At 38.3% G+C, this 23,114-nt stretch overlaps 1 protein-coding gene across 1 annotated transcript in view; it reads left to right on the top strand.

Moving 5' to 3' along the window:
- The first annotated feature begins 3,362 nt into the window (after positions 1-3,362).
- LOC139954426 (NLR family CARD domain-containing protein 4-like) overlaps positions 3,363-23,114 on the top strand; it is a 63,433-nt gene continuing 43,681 nt past the window's right edge. The window contains exons 1-2 of the mRNA XM_071954221.1: positions 3,363-3,552; positions 22,975-23,057. The gene's annotated coding sequence lies outside the window, so the exon portion shown is untranslated. The remainder of the gene's footprint in view (positions 3,553-22,974; positions 23,058-23,114) is intronic.

Genomic DNA, 23,114 nt, shown 5'->3' with positions numbered 1-23,114 from the left:
ATACTCAGTAACCTCTGTCACACAAACCCACAGTGTTCTATTGTAAAAACGCACTGGACAGAAAAGGGGTATACCCTGCCAACAATACAAGTTAGTGTTTAAGATATACACCCAGACTTCGGAATCATTCCTCAACGGACACCTCCTAATATAATTATTACAGTCGAATCTTGCAAGATTTACTAGACTTGTGGACAAGTCGTTAATGGTCCCACGCGGTGAGATAGTCGAGTTGCCAGGGGCCAATTTCATAAAGCCTGTAAGCACAAAAAGTAGCTTAGCATGAAATTTCTTCCTGGATAAAAACAGGATTACCAACCAAATTGCCACGTGATTTTCAAGATTATCAAGCAATGCAACAAATTGAAATTTGGTTGGTAATCCTGTTTTCATAAAGGAAGAAATTTCATGCCAAGCATTTTTTTGTGCTTAAAGGCTTTATGAAATTGGGCCCATGTCACTGCACTCGTGCGAACTGCTGGTTGTCGACTTCTACAGTTCGCGCGAGAGTAGTGAAGCACCGCAACAACTCGACTATCTCACCGCGTGGGACCATTAACGACTTGTCCATAAGTCTAGAGGCCCGTTTCCATCGTATTATCCGACCCTCGTTATATCCGATCGCGGTAATAATCATAGGGTCGACCCCGATGTGCTCATTCAAGTGGCGTATTTAAAAAAAAAATCCAGGACGAACGTGGACAGATAATACCCCAAGTTCGTCCTGGAAAAGTCGCCTATTTTGTTTTCCAGAACGAACGTGTGCAGATGTTTACCCACGCTCCACATGGGAAAAAACAGACGCATCATCACGTGAGCCTTCGTCGTGACGTCAGTGCACCTCGGGTCAGCCCCAAGTGACCCTATCCACAAGCGGGGCACTTGGGGCTGACCCGAGGTGCACTGACGTCACCAGATGGTTACGAATGGTTACGAATCGCGTTGCGTTGAATCATTGATTTATGTCCCCCTTAATTACACCCCGCCTAGTTCATCTTTCAAGCCCGACGTGCCCATAAGCCAATCACGCACGTTTATTTTCCTGTAGCCCGACCATGTGCTGGAGGAGGGTGATTCAAAAGAGCATGCTGTCGGTAGCCTTGATTCAAGGGGTTGGCGTAGTGTGCCCCGGCCCGGTGCGGCACGATTCGGCAACAACTTAATAATAATAAGACACTACGCCAACACCTTGAATCAAGGCTACCGACAACTTACATGCAGTGCATACACGAACAACGTACATGTACATTACGTTGTACAACGAGAACAGTGTACATAATTACTGTTGCAATTTTGGCTCAATAAAGACTCAATTGTTGAGAGTCACTGATTGAATGTTGCGGAGTTTGTAACATGAGGCCTTTACCGGTGGCTGAACAATGCCATTACACAGTTCCACATAGAAAATTCCACGAGAATGTTCACACGATGTCATGTGTTTGTGCACGGAAAGGTGGTTTTACATTGCCCTCATTCTAATGATTCCGCAGCTAAAATTTTCAATAAAAATTTAATTAAGATGCTGCAAATCCCTTCATTCTCACCCTCAAATTGTTTTATTAGGAGGGGCAGCTGTCAGCTATGAGTAGGACAACTTCGCGATCTCCCTTATCACAGCCCTCTTCACGCCGGGCACAACGCAAAATCCAAGCCGCGTGAGCTCGCTTAAACCTCAGTAATTTACGTAGTCTAAGCATACTCTCAAAAGAAACCTTTTTTGTAGTATAATACTGGAAGTATCAAACAGCAAATGTGATTTAAATCAATGTGACAACATTCAACTTTATTTTTAAAACAAATGTAAAAAAAAGGGGGGGGGGCTCCGTTTTCAGTTTAAAGTGTTACTTATCAAAAAAACAGCCGATTATGGTCCATCGGGACGAGTCTTCCCATGTACTGTATAAAATGAAATATTTACAAAAAATGTTACCATCCTGCAAGTTCGAACAAATATTTTCTCTATGCGTTACCTGTATGATTATATTGCAACAGATATATTAATTGAATTACTTTTCATTTAAATCACTACAAAGGAACATAAGGAAACAAAATCGTCTAAGATCACAGATTTACGTAAAACTTACGCGATCTAAATAATGATGATAATTACTGGTGTAACATCCCTTGAAATATTTCTGTCTGAAATGTCATATTTAATGATAAATAATTAAAACTAATTTCCCGTTTGGAGTTGATCATTTAGTGGGCGTTTTTTTCATTTTAACAAAAATCGATGTCATGCACAATGTGTAATCAGTTGTTCACTCTTTTCTCGTGAGCCATGGGACGGCCGATCGATCTCAAACCCCTATAGGTTTTTATGTGTATGGTGGACGGAATTTGCAGTGAATTCCTTTAAGAAAAAATAAAGCTTTCTTGGTGCCCAGCCACAACACGCAGTGAATTCCTTTAAAGGCAGTGGAGACTATTGGTATTACTCAATATATTTATTAGACTAGCACAAAACCTTACTTGGTAACGAGTAATGGAAAGAGGTTGATAGTATAACACTTTGTGAGAAACGGCTCCCTCTGAAGTTTCGTAGTTTTCGAGAAAGAAGTAATTTTCAACGAGTTGGATTTCGATACCTTAGATTTAGAACTGGAGGTATCGAAATTAAGCATCTGAAAGCACACAACTTCGTGTGACAAGGGTGTTTTTTCGTTCACTATTATTTCGCAACTTCGATTATTTCATGCATATGTTTAGATTCAGCAAGTGAGAAGACTGGTCTTCAGCAAGTGAGAAGACTGGTCTTTGACAATTACCAATAGTGTCCAGTGTCTTTAAGAATAAATAAAGCTTTCTTGGTGCCCAGAAGACGCAGTGAATTCCTTTAAGAATAAATAAAGCTTTCTTTGTGTCTAGACTTGGTTCCAAGTCTTTTGACCGTGGCTTTTTAGTCGTCCTGATATCCGCTACAAACAGCGCCCAACTTCATAGAGGTGCTTAGAACACAGATTTGCTTAGCATGAAACTTGTGTTTTGATTAAAGCAGGATAACCAAGCAGATTTCCACGTGATTTTCAGGTTTAGCAAACAAAAGTTGAAAACAAGTAACGAGCAAAATGCAAAAAGTGGAAATTTGGTTGGTAATTCTGTTTAAAACAAGGAAGAAATTTCATGCTTAGCAAATTTGTGTGCTTAGCAGCTCTATGAAGTTGGGTCCAGCGCCCTCTTATAATCAACATCCGCCATTTTAGCCTACGATTAGATTGTGAGTTAGGGTGCGTGATAGCTAATAATGTGGGGCGTTATTCGTGGCTGAGATGCAGAAACATAACCGCAATTTAAGACTTGAAATCAAGTCTACTTGGTGCCCGGAAGACGCACCTTTTTGTTTCCTTTTTCTTTTGAAAACCACTGAGGTGTAGCGACAACGAGGGGCGCATAGCAAAAGCTCGTCCACTTCACCGTCAGCTCTTCAGAGCAGGTTCGCTTATCTGTAACAGTTTTCTTCGCTACTATTTTCTTTGGCAAATGTAGCAAGGTTGGACTTTGCTTGGTGGTGTTTGCCCCTTACAGGGAAGAACCTGTTCATTGGTTACAGTTGTAAGTAATAGATATTTACTTATTCGCATAGGCACTTGCAGGCATTTTTCGTCTGGGCAATTGCCGGCCAATCTTAATCAAATTGTTGGTAACGCCCGTTTATCAAATTAATGAACTCTTAATACAAACACAAAACATTTAAAGGCACTGTACACGTTTGGTAATAACACAAAATATATACTAGCATAAAACCTTACTTACGAGCAACGGAGAGTTGTTGATAGTATATAACATTGTGAGAAACGACCCCCTCTGATCAGCAGCGCAGTTTTTGAGAAAAGGTAATTGCTCGCTAAAATAATAAAAGACTTCTGGCCAGTAGCCTTTTATATTAATATCTGAAAGCACAGTATTTTTTACAACAAGGGTGTTTTATGTTTAAACATTTTTTTGCAACTTCAATGACCAATTGAGTCCAAACTTTCACAGGTTTGTTATTTTATGCATACGTTGGAATACACCAAGTTAGAGATCTGTTCTTTGACAATTACCAAACACTGTCCAGTTTCTTTGACTTTGACAATAAAATCAGACCTCCGACATGACCATGGACTGAAAGAGACCGGGATGGATACATTTCCGTATGGCGCCACCACTTTTTCATTCATTTTTACAAAAAGGGATATTTCATTGAGGTAAATTAGATACTATATTATTTCATGTCGAATAAAAAAAGTGGTGGCGCTATACGGAAACTTTGACACAGAGATGATTATACCTGTCGTCGGAACTAAACAATAAAATCATGAAATTCGTCATAAAAGTACAATAGGTCTACAGGTATCTTATACTTAACACAACAATTAATTATTTGTTTATTTTGGTTTTTAAATGAAGTAATTACTGTTGGAATGAGAGTTAGCGTTATGACAAATTAATTCACACTGTAAGTTAAAGGCAGTGGACACTATTGGTAATTACTCAAAATAATTATTATCATAAAACCTTTCTTGGTAACGAGTAAAGGGGAGAGGTTGCTAATGATAGTATAAAACATTGTGAGAAACGACTCCCTCTAAATAAACATAGTTTTCGAGAAAGAAGTAATTTTCCCCGAATTTGATTTCGAGACCTCAAAATTAGAATTTGAGGTCTCGAAATCAAGCATCTGATCGTGAAAGCACACACAACTTCGTGTGACAAGGGTGTTTTTTCTTTCATTATTATCTCGCAACTTCGACGACCGGTTGAGCTCGAATTTTCACAGGTTTTTAATTTTATGCATATGTTGAGATACACCAAGTGAGAAGACTGGTCTTTGACAGTGTCCAGGTTCTTTAAAATATGAGCATTAGCATTATCAGGTATAGGCCCACCAATACAACAAGCAAACTTGCCGCGTATTCGTTATGGCTTTGACGTTTCGAACACCACTTATGTGCATGATGAACATTTCCACTTTAGCGAGGTTCGCACCCGAGAAAGAGCGGCGACCTAGGCCCAATTTTATGGAGCTGCTAAGCACAAAAAAGGTGTTTAGCATGTAGTTCTGCCTTGATAAAAACAGTATTACCAACCAAATTTCCACATGATTTTCAGGATGAGCAAGAATCAGCTAAAAAAACAATAACAAGTAATATGTATAACAAAAGGAAATTTTGTTGGTAATCATGTTTTTTATCTAGGAAGAAATTTTATGCTAAGCAAACTTTTTGTGTTTAGCAGCTCTATGAAATTGGGCCCTGCAGGAAGTTCAAGGCAATTGTTCAGATTATCTCTATAGATTGATCCATGCGTTTAATAACCAAACCAATTTCGTTTCCCGCCATAATTTTTCCATTGCGATTGATACAAAATGTATACTGCGATATGAACTTTGTTTCCCGCCATAATTTTTCCATTGCGATTGATACAAAATGTATACTGAGATAATATGAACTTCATTGATACCAAATCATGTAATCACAAACTTGTATTTATATCTCTAAAATGACAAAACTCTGACATTAAGTATGTAAACTACGTCAACCATGATATTTGCGGTAGTGTCTTAACAGTTTTGTTTCGTAATCAGTTTCTTGAATATGATAATCTTGATACTCTCGGTCGGCTACTCGGATTGTTCTGACAATCCTTTTGTCTCATACTTTTTTTAATTTGGTCTGGGGTCTTCCGAGAGTGTCAGGGTTTCCTGTTTATTTATTGTCGTGTTTATGTCCCCTGTACTATACAATATTGACGTAACTTTTGTAAATCTTTTTATCTTCATTTTTGAAGGTTTTGAGGAAATAAATAAATAAATAAATAAATAAATAAAATCCAAAGGTAATCTTACCTGTACGAAATGGGATAAATTAATCATGAAGGATGACACTATTACCATCAACAGAAAGGAATCGATTTGGGTTGTATTTCTCAGGCTCCACGTAGCAGGATCATGATGCACTGCCCAAGCGTTGATCAACACGCCTACATTTTAAATGGTATAACAAAAAATAGTAACCCGTTTTTATATAGCGCTTTTCACACCCTGAGGGCGTCCCATAGCGCTTCACAACGGGTGCGTTCGTTTACCTTCCCCGGGTCGACCCCGGTGTGTGGCGGTTTTTTTTTTCCAGGAAGAACGTGTGCAGATAATTACCCACGTTCGTCCTGGAAAAAAAAACCTGTCACACACCGGGGTCGACCCAGGGAAGCTAAACGAACGCACCCATTGTTACCCCTGGTCAATGGGCCTTAAATCACTCCTTAAACCATCTCAGCTCCCTGGTGGGGAGTATGCAGCCTGTGCAACATTAATATGCGCTACTCTGCTAAACCAATCACAAGAATCATCTCTGCCCTCACAGGTACCTATTTACTCCTGGTTGGAGAAACACACGGTTTAGCATGGTGTGCTTACACTGGAAATCGAAGACGAACTAAAGAACAAGCATTCTTATAATTTATAGAGTGTAACGCTCCATAGGAAAATTGCATACGAAATCGTTTGCAGATGTTAAAGACAGTGGACACTATTGGTAATTAATCAAAATATTTTTTTAAATAAAAACTTACTCGGTGACGAGTAATGGGGAGAGGTTGACAGTATACAAATATTGACTGCTTCGAGTGCTATGGTTAAAACTATGACTCCCGATGTGATCCCCGGAGCGTTCTATTTTCCCGAGGCGAAGCCGAGGGAAAATAGAACGCTACGGGGATCACCGAGGTAGTCATAGTTTTTAACCATTGCACGAGTAAAAGCAGTCAATATTTGTTTTATAACACCCCAAACATTTCTAAATACTGTACTATTATTATTAAGTTACAGACTTGAATGCTACAATCCACGGACGACGCGAATACAGATTGCAAACACTTTTACTGTGCTGCATGGAGTGTCGTGCAATCCGAAATGGTTACAGACTATTAATTTATCATCCTCGTACACGCAACGGACGTCTGGGTAATGCGCGCCGTGTGCTAGTCTTCGGACTAGCGCATGGCAAACCGACGCACTATCACACGGCCGTCGTCTAGCAAAACTAAGACATGTCATGTGACGCGCTCTAAACCAATGAGCAGGCAGAATACTTGCAAGGGGTGTTATAATATATAACTTTGTGAGAAACGGCTCCCTCTGAAGTAATGTGGTTTTCGAGAAAGAAGTAATTTTCCATGAATTTGATTTCGAGACCTCAGATTTAAAATTTGAGGTCTCGAAATCAAGCATAATATGAAAGCACACAACCTCGTGTGACAATGGTGGTTTTTCTTTCATTATTATCTCGCAACTTCGACGATCAAAGCTCAAATTTTCACAGGTTTGTTATTTTATGCATATATGAGATACACCGAGTGAGAAGACTGGTCCTTGACAATTACTAAACGTTTCCAGTGTCTTTAAGTACACAGGAAGCAGAATTCCACCGCGGCATTTTAAGATTGTCTAGATTTCAAACCTTCTTATGGACCCGAAAGAGGTACTGACAAACCAATCCATATTGCAAAGCTGCAGTCTAGGAACCAGATCCTCAGACAGGTAGCCTTTAGACGAGGCGCACGCGACCGCTGCACCCCAAGATGTCACGCACGGAACATGACAGTGCGTGACATTGGGTCGTATGAATAAAAACTAGATATTCTTTTACTTGAAAATTTCAATTGTTTATCTAGGCCTACCATCCATTATGAATAAAAGGAAGTAAAAGCTTTTACTTGAAAGTATTTACTTAATTGCTAATTGCATCTACTTTCAATTGAATTAAAGTCTTTTCTGTTTAGCACTTGCTTCCATATGAATAAAAAGAGTAAATACTACAAAATGCAAGCAAGTGCTGGTCATTTGTCAAGGTAGCTCCACAGCTTCCTTGCGACACAGAAGTAAAAGGCTTATCTGAAGAAATGACATGTTCCTCACAGGATAAAAGTCCCAAGGAAACTACCACTGAATTACTAAATAGACCCATGACAGTGTTTCACAACAGAAACAATACACAAATTTGTTTATATTTATACTGGGGATAAAATTAAACCGTTTCCTATCAGTATAAAGCAAACTTTATTTAAAGATAAAAAGCTTCTTTTTTTTCTCAGAAATGTATGCCTCGATCATAAAGGCTTAATATTGTTCATCAAATCAGACGAAGTCATATTTCAAACAAACTAAATGCATTTCAATAGAATGTTGTGCATATTATTATTAAAACTTTTAAGTTAAAATTAAATATCTATGCTCATATTCAGCTCCCATCTTTTCTTTTAAGCACGCTCCTGCTCCACTTTAACTTTTGATTATTATTGTGCCCTGGTCACTTTGACGTTTCAAAAGCTTAACAAAACGGTTTGCTTTGATTCTGGGGGTCCAAATGAGACTCCTTTATTTAGTCTAGTCAATCTATGGTTTGACCTCGACAACATGGCAACTGTAATTTTTAATTTATGCAAATTCTGCATATTTCCCCTGCTTACCTTTTTCTACTTTTTTTTATATGTTGTCTTAAAGGGTTTCAAGAGACACTTGTAAAAACATAATTTCTGTTGCAATTTTGTCTAGGTCAAGCAATATTTTGGCTTAGATTGACTGGACTATATATCAAACTGTATCCAAAGCATTAAGTGAATACCTCGCAGTAAAATAATAAGTTTATTTATACGGAATTTAGAAGATGCTTTTTCTGAATGCTTCCACTTGGAAGTTTATACTTTTACTTTTTGCTAGTACTTGTCAGTCATTACTACTTTTTATTCATACGACCCACTGTTGAGGTCGTGTGACATCTTGGGGTTGTGTGCGCCTTGACTAAAGGCTATCAGAACGGCAGGTGAGAACCCGTCCAGGCTATTCCGGACTGCCCCTTCCCACACTCCGTAAAATTGAAGTTCACTAAAACTTTGATAATCTTATATAGGATTTGAGGCATTGCATGGTGATGTATCAATATATTTGGTTTGTGGTAACACCATGTGTGTATCTACTTGCCAGGTAGAGTTTGTTCTTAAAGTTTGTTCTTTGGTAATCTTGTATAGATGTACTTACTAGTACGTTTTGTGTGTCCATCCAACGTGCCGAGGCACCCCGAAGGGTATGCCGAGGCACCCCAAATGGTATGCCGAGGCACCCCTAAGGGTATGCCGAGGCACCCCTAGCGGACCGCCGAGGCAACCCTAACGGACCGACGTCATCCTCCAATGACGTCATCAATCTCGGATTGAACCTGAAGGGGAATCAATTCAATTCAGTTCAATTCAATGCAACTCATACAGTGACTGTACACCGTTAAATGCACTATACACGTTTGGTACTAATTACTCTAAATATTATATTTTAAAGGCAGTGGACACTATTGGTAATTACTCAAAATAATTATCATCATAAAACCTTTCTTGATTACGAGTAATGGGGAGAGGTTGATAGTATAAAAAGTGTGAGAAACAGCTCCCTCTGAAGTGGCATAGTTTTTGAGAAAGAAGTAATTTTCCACGATTTTGATTTCGAGACCTCAAGTTTAGAATTTGAGGTCTCGAAATCAAGCATCAGAAAGCACACAACTTCAAGTGACAAGGGTGTTTTTCTCTGTCATTATTATCTCGCAAATTCGACGACCGCTTGAGCTCAAATTTTCACAGGTTTGTTATTTTATGCATAGTTGAGATACACGTGACTATAGTCTTTTTGACAATTACCAATAGTGTTTAAGCATACAAACTCACTTGGTAACGAGCAACGCCGGAAAGCTGTTGTTGGTTTAACTTATTGTGAGGAACGGCTCCCTCTAAAGTAACACAGTTTTTAAGAAGGAGGTATATAATATAATCAAATTAAAAAAATACTCCAGCTGAAGCTTTGCATTATCTACCTGAATTAAAGCACACAAATTTGTACAACTAGGTTGTTTTTCTTTCATTATTTTCTTTTCACTTCAAGGACCAATAGTTGAGCCCAAATTTTCACAGGCTTGTTATTTTATGCATATGTTGGGATACACCAAGTGACACGATGAGACTGGTCTTTGACAATTGCCAAAAGAGTCCATCAGTGCCTTCCCACAAGCTGATACTTAAAACACACAGTAACAAGATTGGTGCTTAAGAGTGAACTGTACAGTCGAACAATCCTAAACAAATACCAGGAATAAGTAGAAACTGACTTGAACAAGGAAGGATGAATTTAATTTTCTTTGTGTACCCACTTCCAATACATCCTTATTCATCTTGGATTTCAAATCGTCAGTCTAGTAAATGCAGTTTAATATATGTGTGTAGGCCTATATACAATAATTGTGCCTACTTGGTTTTTACCAAATGTATTTTTGACAATGTATTTATAATATTAATTTCTTGTTTAATATCCTCATTGTTAATTTCTATTTTTATGTATTTATTTAACATATTTGATTTTGTCATGTGCAATTAATTTTTTTAACTGCGAGACATGTTCTAAAGGCAGGGGACACTATTGGTAAAACTCAAAATATTTATTAGCATAAAACCTTACTTGGTAACGAGCCATGGAGAGAGGTTAGTAGTCAAAAACAATGTGCGAAACGGCTCCCTCTGAAGTGATGTAGTTTTCGAGAAAGAAGTAATTTTCCACGAATTTGATATCGAGACCTCAGATTTAGAATTTGAGGTCTTGAAATCAAGCATCTGAACGCACACAACTTTGACAAGGGTGTTTTTTCTTTCATTATTATCTCGCAACTTCGACGACCAGTTGAGCTCAAATTTTCACATGTTTGCTATTTTATGCATATGTTGAGACACACCAAATGAGAAGACTGGTGTTTGACAATTACTAATAGTGTCCAATGCTTTAATAAACCATTTTGAATTGAATTGATAACAAGAAGCCTAAATCGACTACCTTTTCGAGTTAGTGCACACACGATGAGAGCACCATAAACCTGTAATAATCCCTGTTTGAATTTTCAAGTTGTAAAAAGGCGCCAGACTATTTCCCCTTCTAGCCTCGGTTTGGTTTCATTGGTTTGAACGGAAGAACAAACAAGATGGTAGTCTTGGTTCAAGACTATCCTGGATTTGTCACAAGAGAGCTCGCTATCACCCCCAACGCGCTATCAAACACGAACCGAACCGCTATCACATGAGATAGCGGTTCTCGGGTGATAGCGGTTCGTGGTTGATAGCGCGTTGGGGGTGATAGCGCGCCCTGTTGTGACAAATCCAGGAGAGTCTTGGTTCAACCAAGACTAACAAGATGGCTGCTCCATGTCGGATACAAGTCATTGGTAAACACCGCCCTCAACTTGCATATATATAATACTCTTGCCTATGGTTTGTGTTTATTCACGATGTGTAAAGTTTGATTGTAGTTTGGGGGGAAATACAAACACAAAGTTATCATGATCATATAAGCTAAAGTAGTAGTCCGTTTTCTATACCATCCGCCCGGGTAAAAGGTTTAACAAGCAGGGCAGTTATTTTCTTCAGAACTGAGATGTATCCCGAACACCCGAACAATCTATTCCACGGTAGTAAAATTAAGCAAGACAGTTCTCTAAGAACAAACTCTACCTGGCAAGTAGATACACACATATGGTGTTACCGCAAACCAAGTATAAATTAACCATGTTTTAATTGTTGAGGAAAATCATGCTACTTAATGCGAATAGAAGACGAGAACAGAAGAACGTGTGAGGAAATAACACAAATCTATTTGTACAAATATTATTCGCATTGGCCCTTGCACAAAACTATGTGTATTATCACACTATATCAACAATACATGATTTAAAAAAGAAACCTGTTTATACTTTTGCACAGAAATCACATTCGGCCACAGTTTGTTATGACATAAAATAATGTGTGGGTGTGTGTGTGTGTGTGTTGTTCTTTTTAGTCATGGATAATAGTGACATTATTTATGCTTGCGCGTTTATTCTACTAATATAAAGACAGTGGACATTATCGGTAATTACTATAAATAATTAGCATAAAAACCTTACTTGGTAACGAGTAATTGGGAGCTGTTGATAGTATAAAACATTTTGAGTTTGATTTCGATACCCCAAATTTAGATTTTGAGGTCTCGAAATCAAGCATCTGAAAGCACACAACGTTTTGTGGCAAGGTTTTTTTCTTTCTTTCATTATTATCTCGCAACTTCGACGACAAATTCGGAGCTCGAACTTTCACAGGTTTGTTATTGTATGTATTAGTTTAGATACACCAAGTGTCCATGGTCTTTGAAGAACACACATTTAGTTTTAATTCTGTGTAATATATGCACTGTGTCACGGGTTACCAATACTTATACAGCAATATACCACAAGGCTAATTAACTGACAGGGTCAAACGTAACGTTGTCCGAGGCTCTTTTAAGCAAGCACTGGCCCGCGCGGCCCGCTAACGAACTGAACTGCATAGATACTGTAGACTGCACGGTACATGATATTGTGGGGTCGAAGCAAGGTTTTTCGAGGTTGTACCGTACTGTATGTACCGTGCGGTATGGTATCGGTATGGTATCTATACTATTAAAAGCGTAACCTGCGCCATCTTGGATTGAAAGTTAGAAGGTCCAGTGGTATGGCATCCTTGTGGAATCCAACACGGTTGTTTTTGTGGAATTCAATACGTTTGTGTGGTTTCAGACGTCGGGTTGCAAGTCTGCAAAACCCGGATCCAAACTCGCACTTACAAGTCATGTGATTGGAGGAAGTTTGGGCGGCGACCGTGCGTCAACCACTGGTCGATGTTGTTACCAGACTTCCTAGAAATCTTTCTGACAGGCGACTCATTGGACAGTGTTTCGCAGATGGTGCTCCGGATTGGTTCATTCATTGCCCCTTGCCCGCCCACCCGCCATTCGATCCGCCCTTTTTGGTCAGATTACTTTCGTGTTGTACTAAGCATGGTTCTCCGGATTGGTTCATTCATTGCCGCGCAGGGTCGAAAGGGTCGAAGAGGCTGCCAGGGTGCCAGGATAAAACCGAAACCAATCTCACGAATTTGACCGAATTTGCATTGAATGGATGAAGTACCCTAGATTGATGTTTCGCAGGTGACCATGTGTCAACCACTGGTCGACGTTGTTATCAGACTTCCTAGAAATCCTTCTGCGGGTGACTCATTTGTTGAAAAGATTAAATGGAGAATATTTATAAAAAAATATTCACTTCCAAACGGCATGAGAATTATCATGATGAACAAGGATGGGATCAAACGGAAGCTTAATAATTTGGAAACAATGGGTAGGGCCGGCTATAGGTTAGAAGGTGTCTAAGGGAACTTTACAATTAATAACATTTTGGGGTGGGGGGGCCTTACACAAAGAGCCATTCTGGTCAGTGTATTGTGAGTGGTGTGTTGTCTGGTTTGAGACAGGCCACCTGTTGCTTGGTGAAGAAGGTCGCCGTGGGACCACTTTAGGTTGACAGTGGGTGGCGACCTTGGACCTTTTGCCAGTAAACTCAAATGGGTACATGAATACCGTTTTAGAATACGGTCTGTTCATGGAGGTATAATGTTACAGTTTCAGAGTTTAACCATGGAGGTAGAATTGTGAAACCATTCCTTACTCTATGGTGAAACTTATACACACACGTCAATGGCTGTTTTGAAGCTGTAAAAAAAAGAACTTTGCTTTGCATTTGGTCAAAGTTGTTAAGCAAAACGACATTAAGTTTCCTTTTGAATAAGTCCATTCACAAAATTGGTTAGAGCAGTGTGTCGGTCAGGTCTCAGAATGTACATTTTGCCAAATCCATTTTGAAGCCTAATTTAGCCATCGGCCCGTCGGGTTGGTTACTGATGGAGATAATATTAACAAAAGAGACCTCGTGCGGCTGAATGGGGTACATTTTTAGGAGTTTGTCTATTGACCCAAACTGGACGTAACAAACCCTAAACATGACTTGACATGCTTTCTAAAAGTGAAATAAGTTAGAGAAAATTAAGGAGTGGGGACGAGTTTATCGTTTTTATTTAGTTTGTACGATATAGGGTTCCAGAGATATGGGATGTATGGAGGTTTGTTCCTAGAGCAGCGTGAACATGAACGCGGTCAGAAATTGTGTCGTTTGTCGTTCAAATTTCGCGAGATGCAATAAGCCCAAAATGACAATAAAACAAAACCAGACCTGCCAAGTCTCACGCATTAGGCGTGAGACTCACGCATTTGGGCTCTGTCTCACGCTCACACGCACATCAACCATTTTTGGGGCCAGATCGGGAAAAAAAAAATTAACGAAATTTTTTGTACAAAATTTGTACAAACAGAGCGCAAATTTGCAGATTGCTCACGCTTTTGCCCATCCAGTAGGTTCAGCTCTAATTCGGCAGAGCGCAAAACGCTTATTGCGCACAAGTTTGTTCCGATTCTTTTAGCAAATTCGTTGAAATGCGCTCCACTAGCGAAGACACAACAGGCAGAAGAAGTGAGCGATTGATTTTGGACATCATTTTTAGTCTATTTTTTTCAAGTTTGGAGGGATATAATCTGACACAATCGAACCTCCACATTAACCATCAACATCTCTTGTGTACCTCAAGTGAGTTTTAATTATTCTGAGGAGGCTTTTGATGCATTTTGAAACACTTTTTGTCCACAATTAAATTTCACATTGTTTTATTTATTTAAAAAAAAAAAAAAAAAAAAAAAAGGTTGGGCGGTGATTTAAAAAGGCCTTCTTAAACTGGCAATTTTTTTTTCCGGGGGGATGGGGGTTGAGCTTTGAAAAATCTCACACATAGCTAGCCTCTGGACTTGGCATCTCTGCCTGCAAAACACTTTTTTGACGTTCACGTTAAGTGCTCCCGTTATACATGCAGCCTATTGACCAGAAAGTTTACAAGACCAATTCAGATGAGAATAAACTAAAAAGAGGCCTACGCTCTTACCGCCCCCGCCCCCCCCCCCCCCCCGAAAAAAAACAGTAGATAATTTAGATTTGTGGCACACAGCAAAAACTCGCTTTACTTATAGTGCTGTAGCAACGCTATGTTACGTGGGACGTAAAAATGTCATTTTTGACGATGTTTTTTAAAAAGGAAATGGAAGCATTATGAATGTATATTGAGTGTGTGGAGAAAGTTTTGGTAGTGTAGTACAAAAGAAACTTTAGTTATTGCTGGCTAACGGTCAGTTTCACCTATCAACGCTGATTTGAAAAACGTGTAACGTTAGGGAGGCCCAACATATTAGACCCCTATAAGGATCACGGGGGAGCCTTATAGTTTCTAGATGCATAAGGTACGTTGTCTAACCCAAAACGAGGTGGGTACAGCCACTGCAAGTAGTGGTGGACGTGCGAAATAGCTTCATTTTGGGTTAGAATTATGACGCCATGCATAAATATTGAGAGAGGCGTATAACACCCTCACCCACATTTCGAAATATTTGTGTAAATGATTTTTATATCCTAGCGGGGTGCCGCGCGAAGCGCGGCATCCCGCTAGTCTATATTATGCAGTGCGTGAATTCAGAGCGGGCCGGTGCTTGCGTAAAGAGCCTTGGACAAGGTTATAGTTAAAATGTAAATGATTTGGGGTTGACCAAAAAGAATACCTGTGACATCTCCCTCCCAACCGTGGTCAAGTGGTTAGACTGCAGGACTTGCAATCACAAGGTTATGGGTTCGAATCCCCCAGCTAACCGCTGATTTCACAATGACTATGATTTGTGTTATTCATAATCACAGCGGTCAAACCAATGTTTGTTAGAGAGATTGGCTGTTGCCAGCTTGGTGTTTATAACCCCTTGTGCGAGTTTGCCGAGTTACCTTGATGGGTAGATCATTCAAACAAACTTAAAGTGTCTGAGCAACAACAATCTGACGAGATAAATTAAGAAAATACAGTCTATCTGGCATGAGGGGGTGACTCTATGGTGATCTTATACAATTTGACATTCAAACAAAATGAAATGTTCTCTCCTAAATTGCCTTTTTGATCCTTTAATAATTTCTGTACCTAGTAGTACTTCTGATTGTCTGAAGAAGAACATGGCTTTTTCTAGTTGTGCTCCAACTCTTTGGAATCAATTACCCATTCATTTTAGGACTATGACCAACTTTGATCTCTTTTTTAAATACATTATCTCTGAATCTTTTTTTTTGTAGGCCTATCATGTTTTTTTTTTGCCTTTTCTGTGGTGTTATATGATTGATTGTCTCATATTGGTGTATCTTAATGTTTTGTTTATCGTTCTCATTGTGCAATGTTTTTTGGTATTTTGCTTATCTCTTTGTAGCTTAATGTTTAAAACATGTAAAAAAACAATGTACAGAGATTTTTGTAAGACGCTATCAAGAATAAATGATTGTTAGTTATAGCCATACAACTATCCATGTAAATGAGCAGGCTTGAAAGCAGGATAGTTCTTAGACCTGCATAGGTCTGACCAACACAGGGCTGACCCATATATATTTGTACAAACTTTTCAAAAGTTTCCAGAGAGCAAAAAACTAAAAATCTGAACTCATATTAAAGTAGGGAGGGACAACACTATGCTTGTTTTTGTATGACAATATTTTTAAGCACAAGTATTTTGGGGAACACTTTGCTAAGATTTCACGAAACGCTAGGATTAATCCTTTCTCGAGTTAAAACGAGTAACCTGTCCTACCTTAGGATGTGTTCAATGCGTCGTCTAGCTATGGATACGGAACTTAACTCGTCCTAAATAAAAGTCCTAAGATTAATCCCAAGTTAGGAGGGAGTTTGGTGAAATCGACGGCTGTTCATAAGTTTTGACAATCATAATTGAACTTGAGGTTAAACTTGCTTACTACGTATGCAGCTGACACACTTAAAGGCACTGAAAACTAATTACTAAGCACAATTGTTAAAGAATAACAACCTAGTTGGTAGCGAGCAGAGGAGAGCTGTTGACTGTATAAAACATTGTGAGAAACGGCTCCCTCTGAAGAAACATAGTTTTAGTGAAAGAGGTTATTTCTCATTATTAAATTAATAAAATACTTTAGCTGAAGTCTTTTATTACGCATCTGAACCACACAAAGTTGTGCAACAAGGGTGTTTTTTCTTTCACTATTTTCTTGCAACTTTGATGACCAATTGAGCCAAAGTTGTTTATTTACTATGTTGGGATACACCAAGTGAGAACTTGACAATTCCCGAAATGTGTCCAGTGCCTCTAACAAGAATATTTTGTATAGTTTAAATGCTGTAACTGCTGCTTATACAACAAACATAACGGTGAATAATAATACACACATATTTATTCAACAGCAATAGCTGGGTATACAATATGTAAATTGTTATACTAAAAAAAACTCCCATACACAGGATAGGAATGTTCTTGTCCAATGTACTTTCAGCAAACACCGCACAAACCCCTTAAAACTTTAAAGGCTGCCCAGTGGACACTATTGGTAATTACTCAAAATAATTATTAGCATAAAACCTTACTTTGGTAACACAGTAATAAAGAGAGCTGTTGATAGTATAAAACATTGTGAGAAACGGCTCTCTCTGAAGTAACGTAATTTTCGAGAAAAAAAGTAATTTTCTCTGAATTTGATTTCGAGACCTCAGGTTTAAAATTTAAGGTCTCGAAATCAAGCACCTGAAACCATACAACTTCGTGTGACAAGGGTGTTTTTTCTTTCACTATTATTTCGCAACTTCGATGACCAATTGAGCTCAAATTTCCACAGGCTTGTTATTTTATGCATATGTTGAGATACACCAAGTGAGCAGACTGGTCTGTAACAATTACAAATAGTGTCCAGTGTCTTTTTAAGGATTTAAAATCGGTGGGAAAAGGTCACATGTGGAAATAAAACCTATAATAACAGTGACAATTATTTTATTAACTGCATGGTTGCAGTGGATAATGTGTGTATCCGCCACAATAACTCACACAGCGCTAACTGTATCTTTATCGACAACAATATTGGTCAAGGTAGAGCGAGGGACTAAAGTGACTTTGCCTGGTACCCAGGATGTATTGCATGCCTAGGAGTGGTTGGAATATTGACTAGTGCAAATATTGGTCGCTTCGTAAATCTACAGTTGAGTGAAATTCGTAGATTCGTAAAAATAATCTACACTTTATCAATAGAGTGATGTCTGGTATTAGTCAAAAACGAAAACTGGTTACATCGAATTAAGGTCCATCGTAAGTTCAGAGGATTTTTAACTTAGCAGAAGTTTGTCACCTGCATGTGATGAATAAATAATTGAATTGGATTTGGATTCGTTAAAATAATCAATAGAGTGACGTTCTGGTATCAGTCAAAAACGAAAACTCACTACCTCGAATTGATATGAATGTGCATTATGGTTCATCGTAAGTTCAGAGGATTTTTAAATAAGAAGTTTGTCACCTGTGATGAATACAGAATTGAATTGAATAGAGATTCGTAAAAATAATCTACACTTTCATCAATGCTCTCTAAATGTAAAAGAGTGAAAAACACCACTCTTTACATTCGAGCTGTCCCTCATATGGCTCTTCAAAAAGATTGGTGGTTATTTCACTCTTTTAGAGGGGTTTCAGTCCAGGAGAGAGTGAAAAATCACTCAAAAAGATGCAACCTTCAATCTAAAAGAGTGGAAGACCACTCGAAAAATGGTTGTCCTTCATATGGCTCTTGAAAGAGTGCTTTTTCACTCTTTTACAATAAGAGAGTAGGGTGACGTCTGAAATTAGTGCAAAACGAAAACTGGTTGCCTCGAATTGATAAGAATGTGCATAGACTATACGGTCCCGATGGGCCAACAATCTTGTTCTGTTACACTGGGGTTGGAGGTATAGGATAAGAACGAGGGTTGGAGATAAAACCATTGGACCCTTTCGGTAAACAGTATCGTCCAAGGCCGAAACTTCGTGTATCACAACTTCAAATTTAGGCTCAGTCGGTCATCGGAGTCGGGAGAAATTAACGGGAAACCCACCCTTGTATCCGCACGTTTCGCCGTGTCATGACATCGTGTTTAAAATAAATCCGCTCGATACCGAGAATTGATGTTGTTTTACTGTTTTCTCAAAAAGTAAAGCATTTCATGGAATAATATTTCAAGAGAAGTCTTTCACCACTACCTTCTGTAAACCCTGTAAGTTATTTGTAAATCTGTGAACTTTTTTCTGAACCGAAAGGGGTTATAAGGGTCATGGGTTAAGTAAAATACTTCCTGAGTGTCGGATTACACGTGTAAGCAATAAAACAGTTTCCTGACGATGACTAGAGCAAGCTAGTCGAAACATTGAGACCAAGTCTGACTACGGTACTACAGTTAATTACGATCCTATGTAGAAGTCCCAGCCAGTTTTCTATACCTTTCTCCCGGGTAATATAGTTCAAAAGCAGGACAATTCTTTTCAGAACTGAGAAGTCTCCCGAATGTCCGATAAATCTACTCCGCGGTAGTAGAATAAAGAAAGACAGTTCCCTAAGAACAACTCTACCTGGCAAGTAGATACCCACATGGTGTTACCGCAAACCAAATATCTCAATAACACATTCCAAACGAAAGTGACAAATGTTTATGGGTTGGTTATGTGTCATTGAAAACTAGATGCTAGGAAACATTTTTTTCTTCCAACATTTCTTGACTGATTTCCAGTTTTCCATGCTGCACTTTCCTTTAAAATGCCCGTTGATTAAATGTCATTTAAACTATTTCTGTGTCGTCACTCTATTGTTGAAAGTGTAGATTATTTTTACGAATCTACACGAAGCGTAGATTCTTAACATAATCTACTGTTAAGTATAATAGATTCTTTACACACTGAAGTAAATAGTTCAACTTGAAAATTACTTTCTTTCCAAACTGAAAGTGCAACAAAACACAGCTGAAAATATATTATCTTTCAATTTATAGGTTTTCTCGGTCAATCGGAAAATGAGCAGCCAATTTAACCACCAGCCTAAGGCACGAAATCGAATACTACTGAAAAGGGTCATTCGATTTCTTTTTAAGACTAGTCAAATATTTTTTTACGTCATTCGATTTAACAAAATAATCATTCAATTTAACAATTCATCGAAGCTGCATTTAAATTCGCTGGAGTTTTTTTGAGGCGTGTGTTTAGTCATTCAATTTCATTTTGGGGCAGTCAATTCTGGAATTTGTGCAATCTTAAAAACGCAAACTCCCACAAATGACGTCAGCGGATTGTCCTTTGACGCCCGCTCTCAACAGCAGAAGTGTTTTTAGTTTTCAAAACCTTTAGGTTGGGGCCTGAGCTTTTAATCGATAATTACGAAAAATCAGAAGTGTACACATTTCAAAATTACATTAAAATGGTGAACAAGTGCATTATAAACAAGTTAAAATACCATTTCCGTTGAAAACATTCCGCTCAGGTAGGTGTTTAAAGGCATGCGGTTAATTTGTTGGCACTCTTTGACCAAAATATGCCAAGATGTCTGGCTCACCAACAGATTGATGGTTGGTGAATATATCACACACAAAAATCTGTTAAAACATAATAAAAAAACATTCAAACACATTTAAATAATCAGGTCTTGGTCAGTTTACCATTCAGGTCTCCCAAATAAAATAGAGAAAAGAAGTGCAGGTACAAAACAGTTTTGTTTTTTTTACAGTTTATCTGTTTGTTCGTATTTCTTTATTCGACATTCGTACTTATTTGAATCCTCGTTGAGCGAAATTGATTGCCTCTTTCCGAAATTGAAAATGATCAAAGCAGCAAAATTTCTAGTTGAACCAGCTTTGCTAAATTGAGTGATGATTGTGTGTCGTGAAAAAGAACGAGTGTGCTATAGGAACTTAAATGCCTCAAAATAAAAATTGAATGAACGAATACTGAATTGGAAACGCAGTAAAAACCGAAAAGACAAAATAGCTTTAATTCGAACGCATGAAAATTAAATTGGCTGCTCAATTTTTTCGAAATTGTAACATTTTCCAGCTAAGAAAAATCACTTTTAAGTATCACAACTTATTGTTAGCTGAGCAAACTGAGGTACTCGATAATGTTGCAAGCACTTTTGTAAAACAATCACAATGTGACCAACCGTCGTATACGAAATAAGATAGACTAACTAGTGTTGTTACTATTGAGAAATCCAATTCATTGAAACTGTGTAACATAACCAATGGGGGAAAGTCAGAGAATAGACTCTTTAAGTGTGGATTCGTAAATACAATGTACTCGCCTTCCACCGGTGCGCCTCGGCTCGTACATTCTATGATCTACACTTTCTCACGAATGTACACTTTCTCGTCCATTCTCCTTAACGTATTTAAATATGGTTGTTGTGACCTGGAATGTTATTGAGACTGGTGGTCAAATTTGCCCCTTCGGTTGAAAGTGTAATTCATTCTCACTTTGAAAATAGGCGCAACATAATGTTTCTGCGAAAAGCTTCTGCAAATTTGACGCCAATTGAATCAGGCCTGATATTTCACGGAGGCAACGAAGGCGATTGCCTCGGTGCCCCCTGGTCATTATTGCCTCGGTGTCCTTCAAATGCTCTAGTACAAAATTACAATTTCCTCATAGGGTGCCGATTACCAAAGAGGAAATGCCTTGGTGCCCTTGCCCTTTTAAAAATGAAGCATACAGGCCTGGTGAATGGTTATCTTGTGAAACGCATGATGCAAAGAACACTTTACTTACACATTAGAAGTTATATGAATGCTTGTAAAACAATTGTAGGTTACATTGATGATGTAATAATTTTTTAATTAAATTTTACCCTAATTTGTTTTAATTGGGTTTTTTAAAGAATGTTACAGACATGTCCAATATTTAGAAATCTGACTCGAAAATTAAGTCAACTATTTTGAAGTAGGTTATTTTTCTTAAGTTACAATTCAATTCAATAATTTATTTGTCAATTAAAAAGATAACAACGGAAAATTTACATGTCAAAACATTGATAAAAAGCTTCAAGACAGAAACATAAAACAATACAGAAATATGTAGGTGGGTTTCAAACAAGCTCCTTTGCAATGAATTAAGAAACTAAAAACAAATTATCGGGTTTCCGACATTACATCATGTTTATTCAGGCATGAAAAATCCAGAATGACCATTCATGGCTAATCCCCCTAAAAACAAGCCCAGTCATGTCTTCTTGTGTGTTATCTACTTCGATAACTTGTGTTTTTTGTTGTATTGTATTATTCTAAGGTATTCTTAATGTCGCCCCACCCCCACCCCTTCCCTTTTTGTTTTTATTATAATCACTGCATTTCTGGTATTTACTTTGTATTAAGCGCTCTCGGAATGCCCGGTATGCACTAGACTTGCTGACAAGTCGTTAGGCGCTGCCTATTTGTTACTAACACACATTCTGCCGTTCATGCAACAGTCACAGTGCGATTATACACATGCAGAGGTCGTAGGTAGCGCGGGGCAGCTCATCGAGGGATCGAGGGTGTGTGTACCGTCCCCGTAACCGCACCGCGCTTAACAATGCCAACGTAGTGGGTGCCAACGTTATGGGCGTTGGCTTCTTGCAATAGCAGTTTCATGTAGCGAAGACCGTAGGGTCATTTCTGTTTCCGTTGAGTTCAGTTCGAGTTTTATTTCAGTTCTGCTCCTGAAATTTTCGTAAGTCATCTCCCTTAAGTAACCTTATCTTGTTTACAACTGTGTTAGTTTTAAGCAAAACATTTCCTTATGTAAAAATGTCTATGTAAATGGTAAATTCCGAGGCAAGATGCCATGTTCATGTTTTCCTTATAGTTGTATTGCCGTTTTGGGCCAACTTCCTCACTTGGTCCCCTTATACGGCTCATAGCCTCTGGAGTTAATTTTTCACATATAATTACTTTTCCTGCTATTTCATTATATTCAGTATTTATTATATTGCTTGGAATTGTTTGTTAGTGTATCAATTATCCCCGGTTGTTTCCTGTGTATTCACTGTTGGTTTATGTAATATCTATCCCCCGTTACTTCGCATACTATATTATATTTATTATTGGTATATTTAACATGCCTCTGAAGAAGGTCCGGTTTGGATCGAAAGCTAAGGCCATCTATACCCTACCTCATTATATTTATAATTGGTTTGTCTAATGTTTATACAGTGCCCCAGAACGCCGCCGTTAACCACAGAACATTTCTAATGTGAAAGGACAAAGTTATGAGTTTCTCTCGGCAATGATGCAAGGTAATTATATTGGTAGTTACGCTGTTGTGATTTAAACGCCGGATTGGTCTTAAATTG

This window comes from Asterias amurensis, chromosome 2, assembly GCF_032118995.1.
Source record: "Asterias amurensis chromosome 2, ASM3211899v1".
Taxonomy (NCBI): domain Eukaryota; kingdom Metazoa; phylum Echinodermata; class Asteroidea; order Forcipulatida; family Asteriidae; genus Asterias; species Asterias amurensis.
This window is presented reverse-complemented; position numbering and strand designations above follow the sequence as displayed.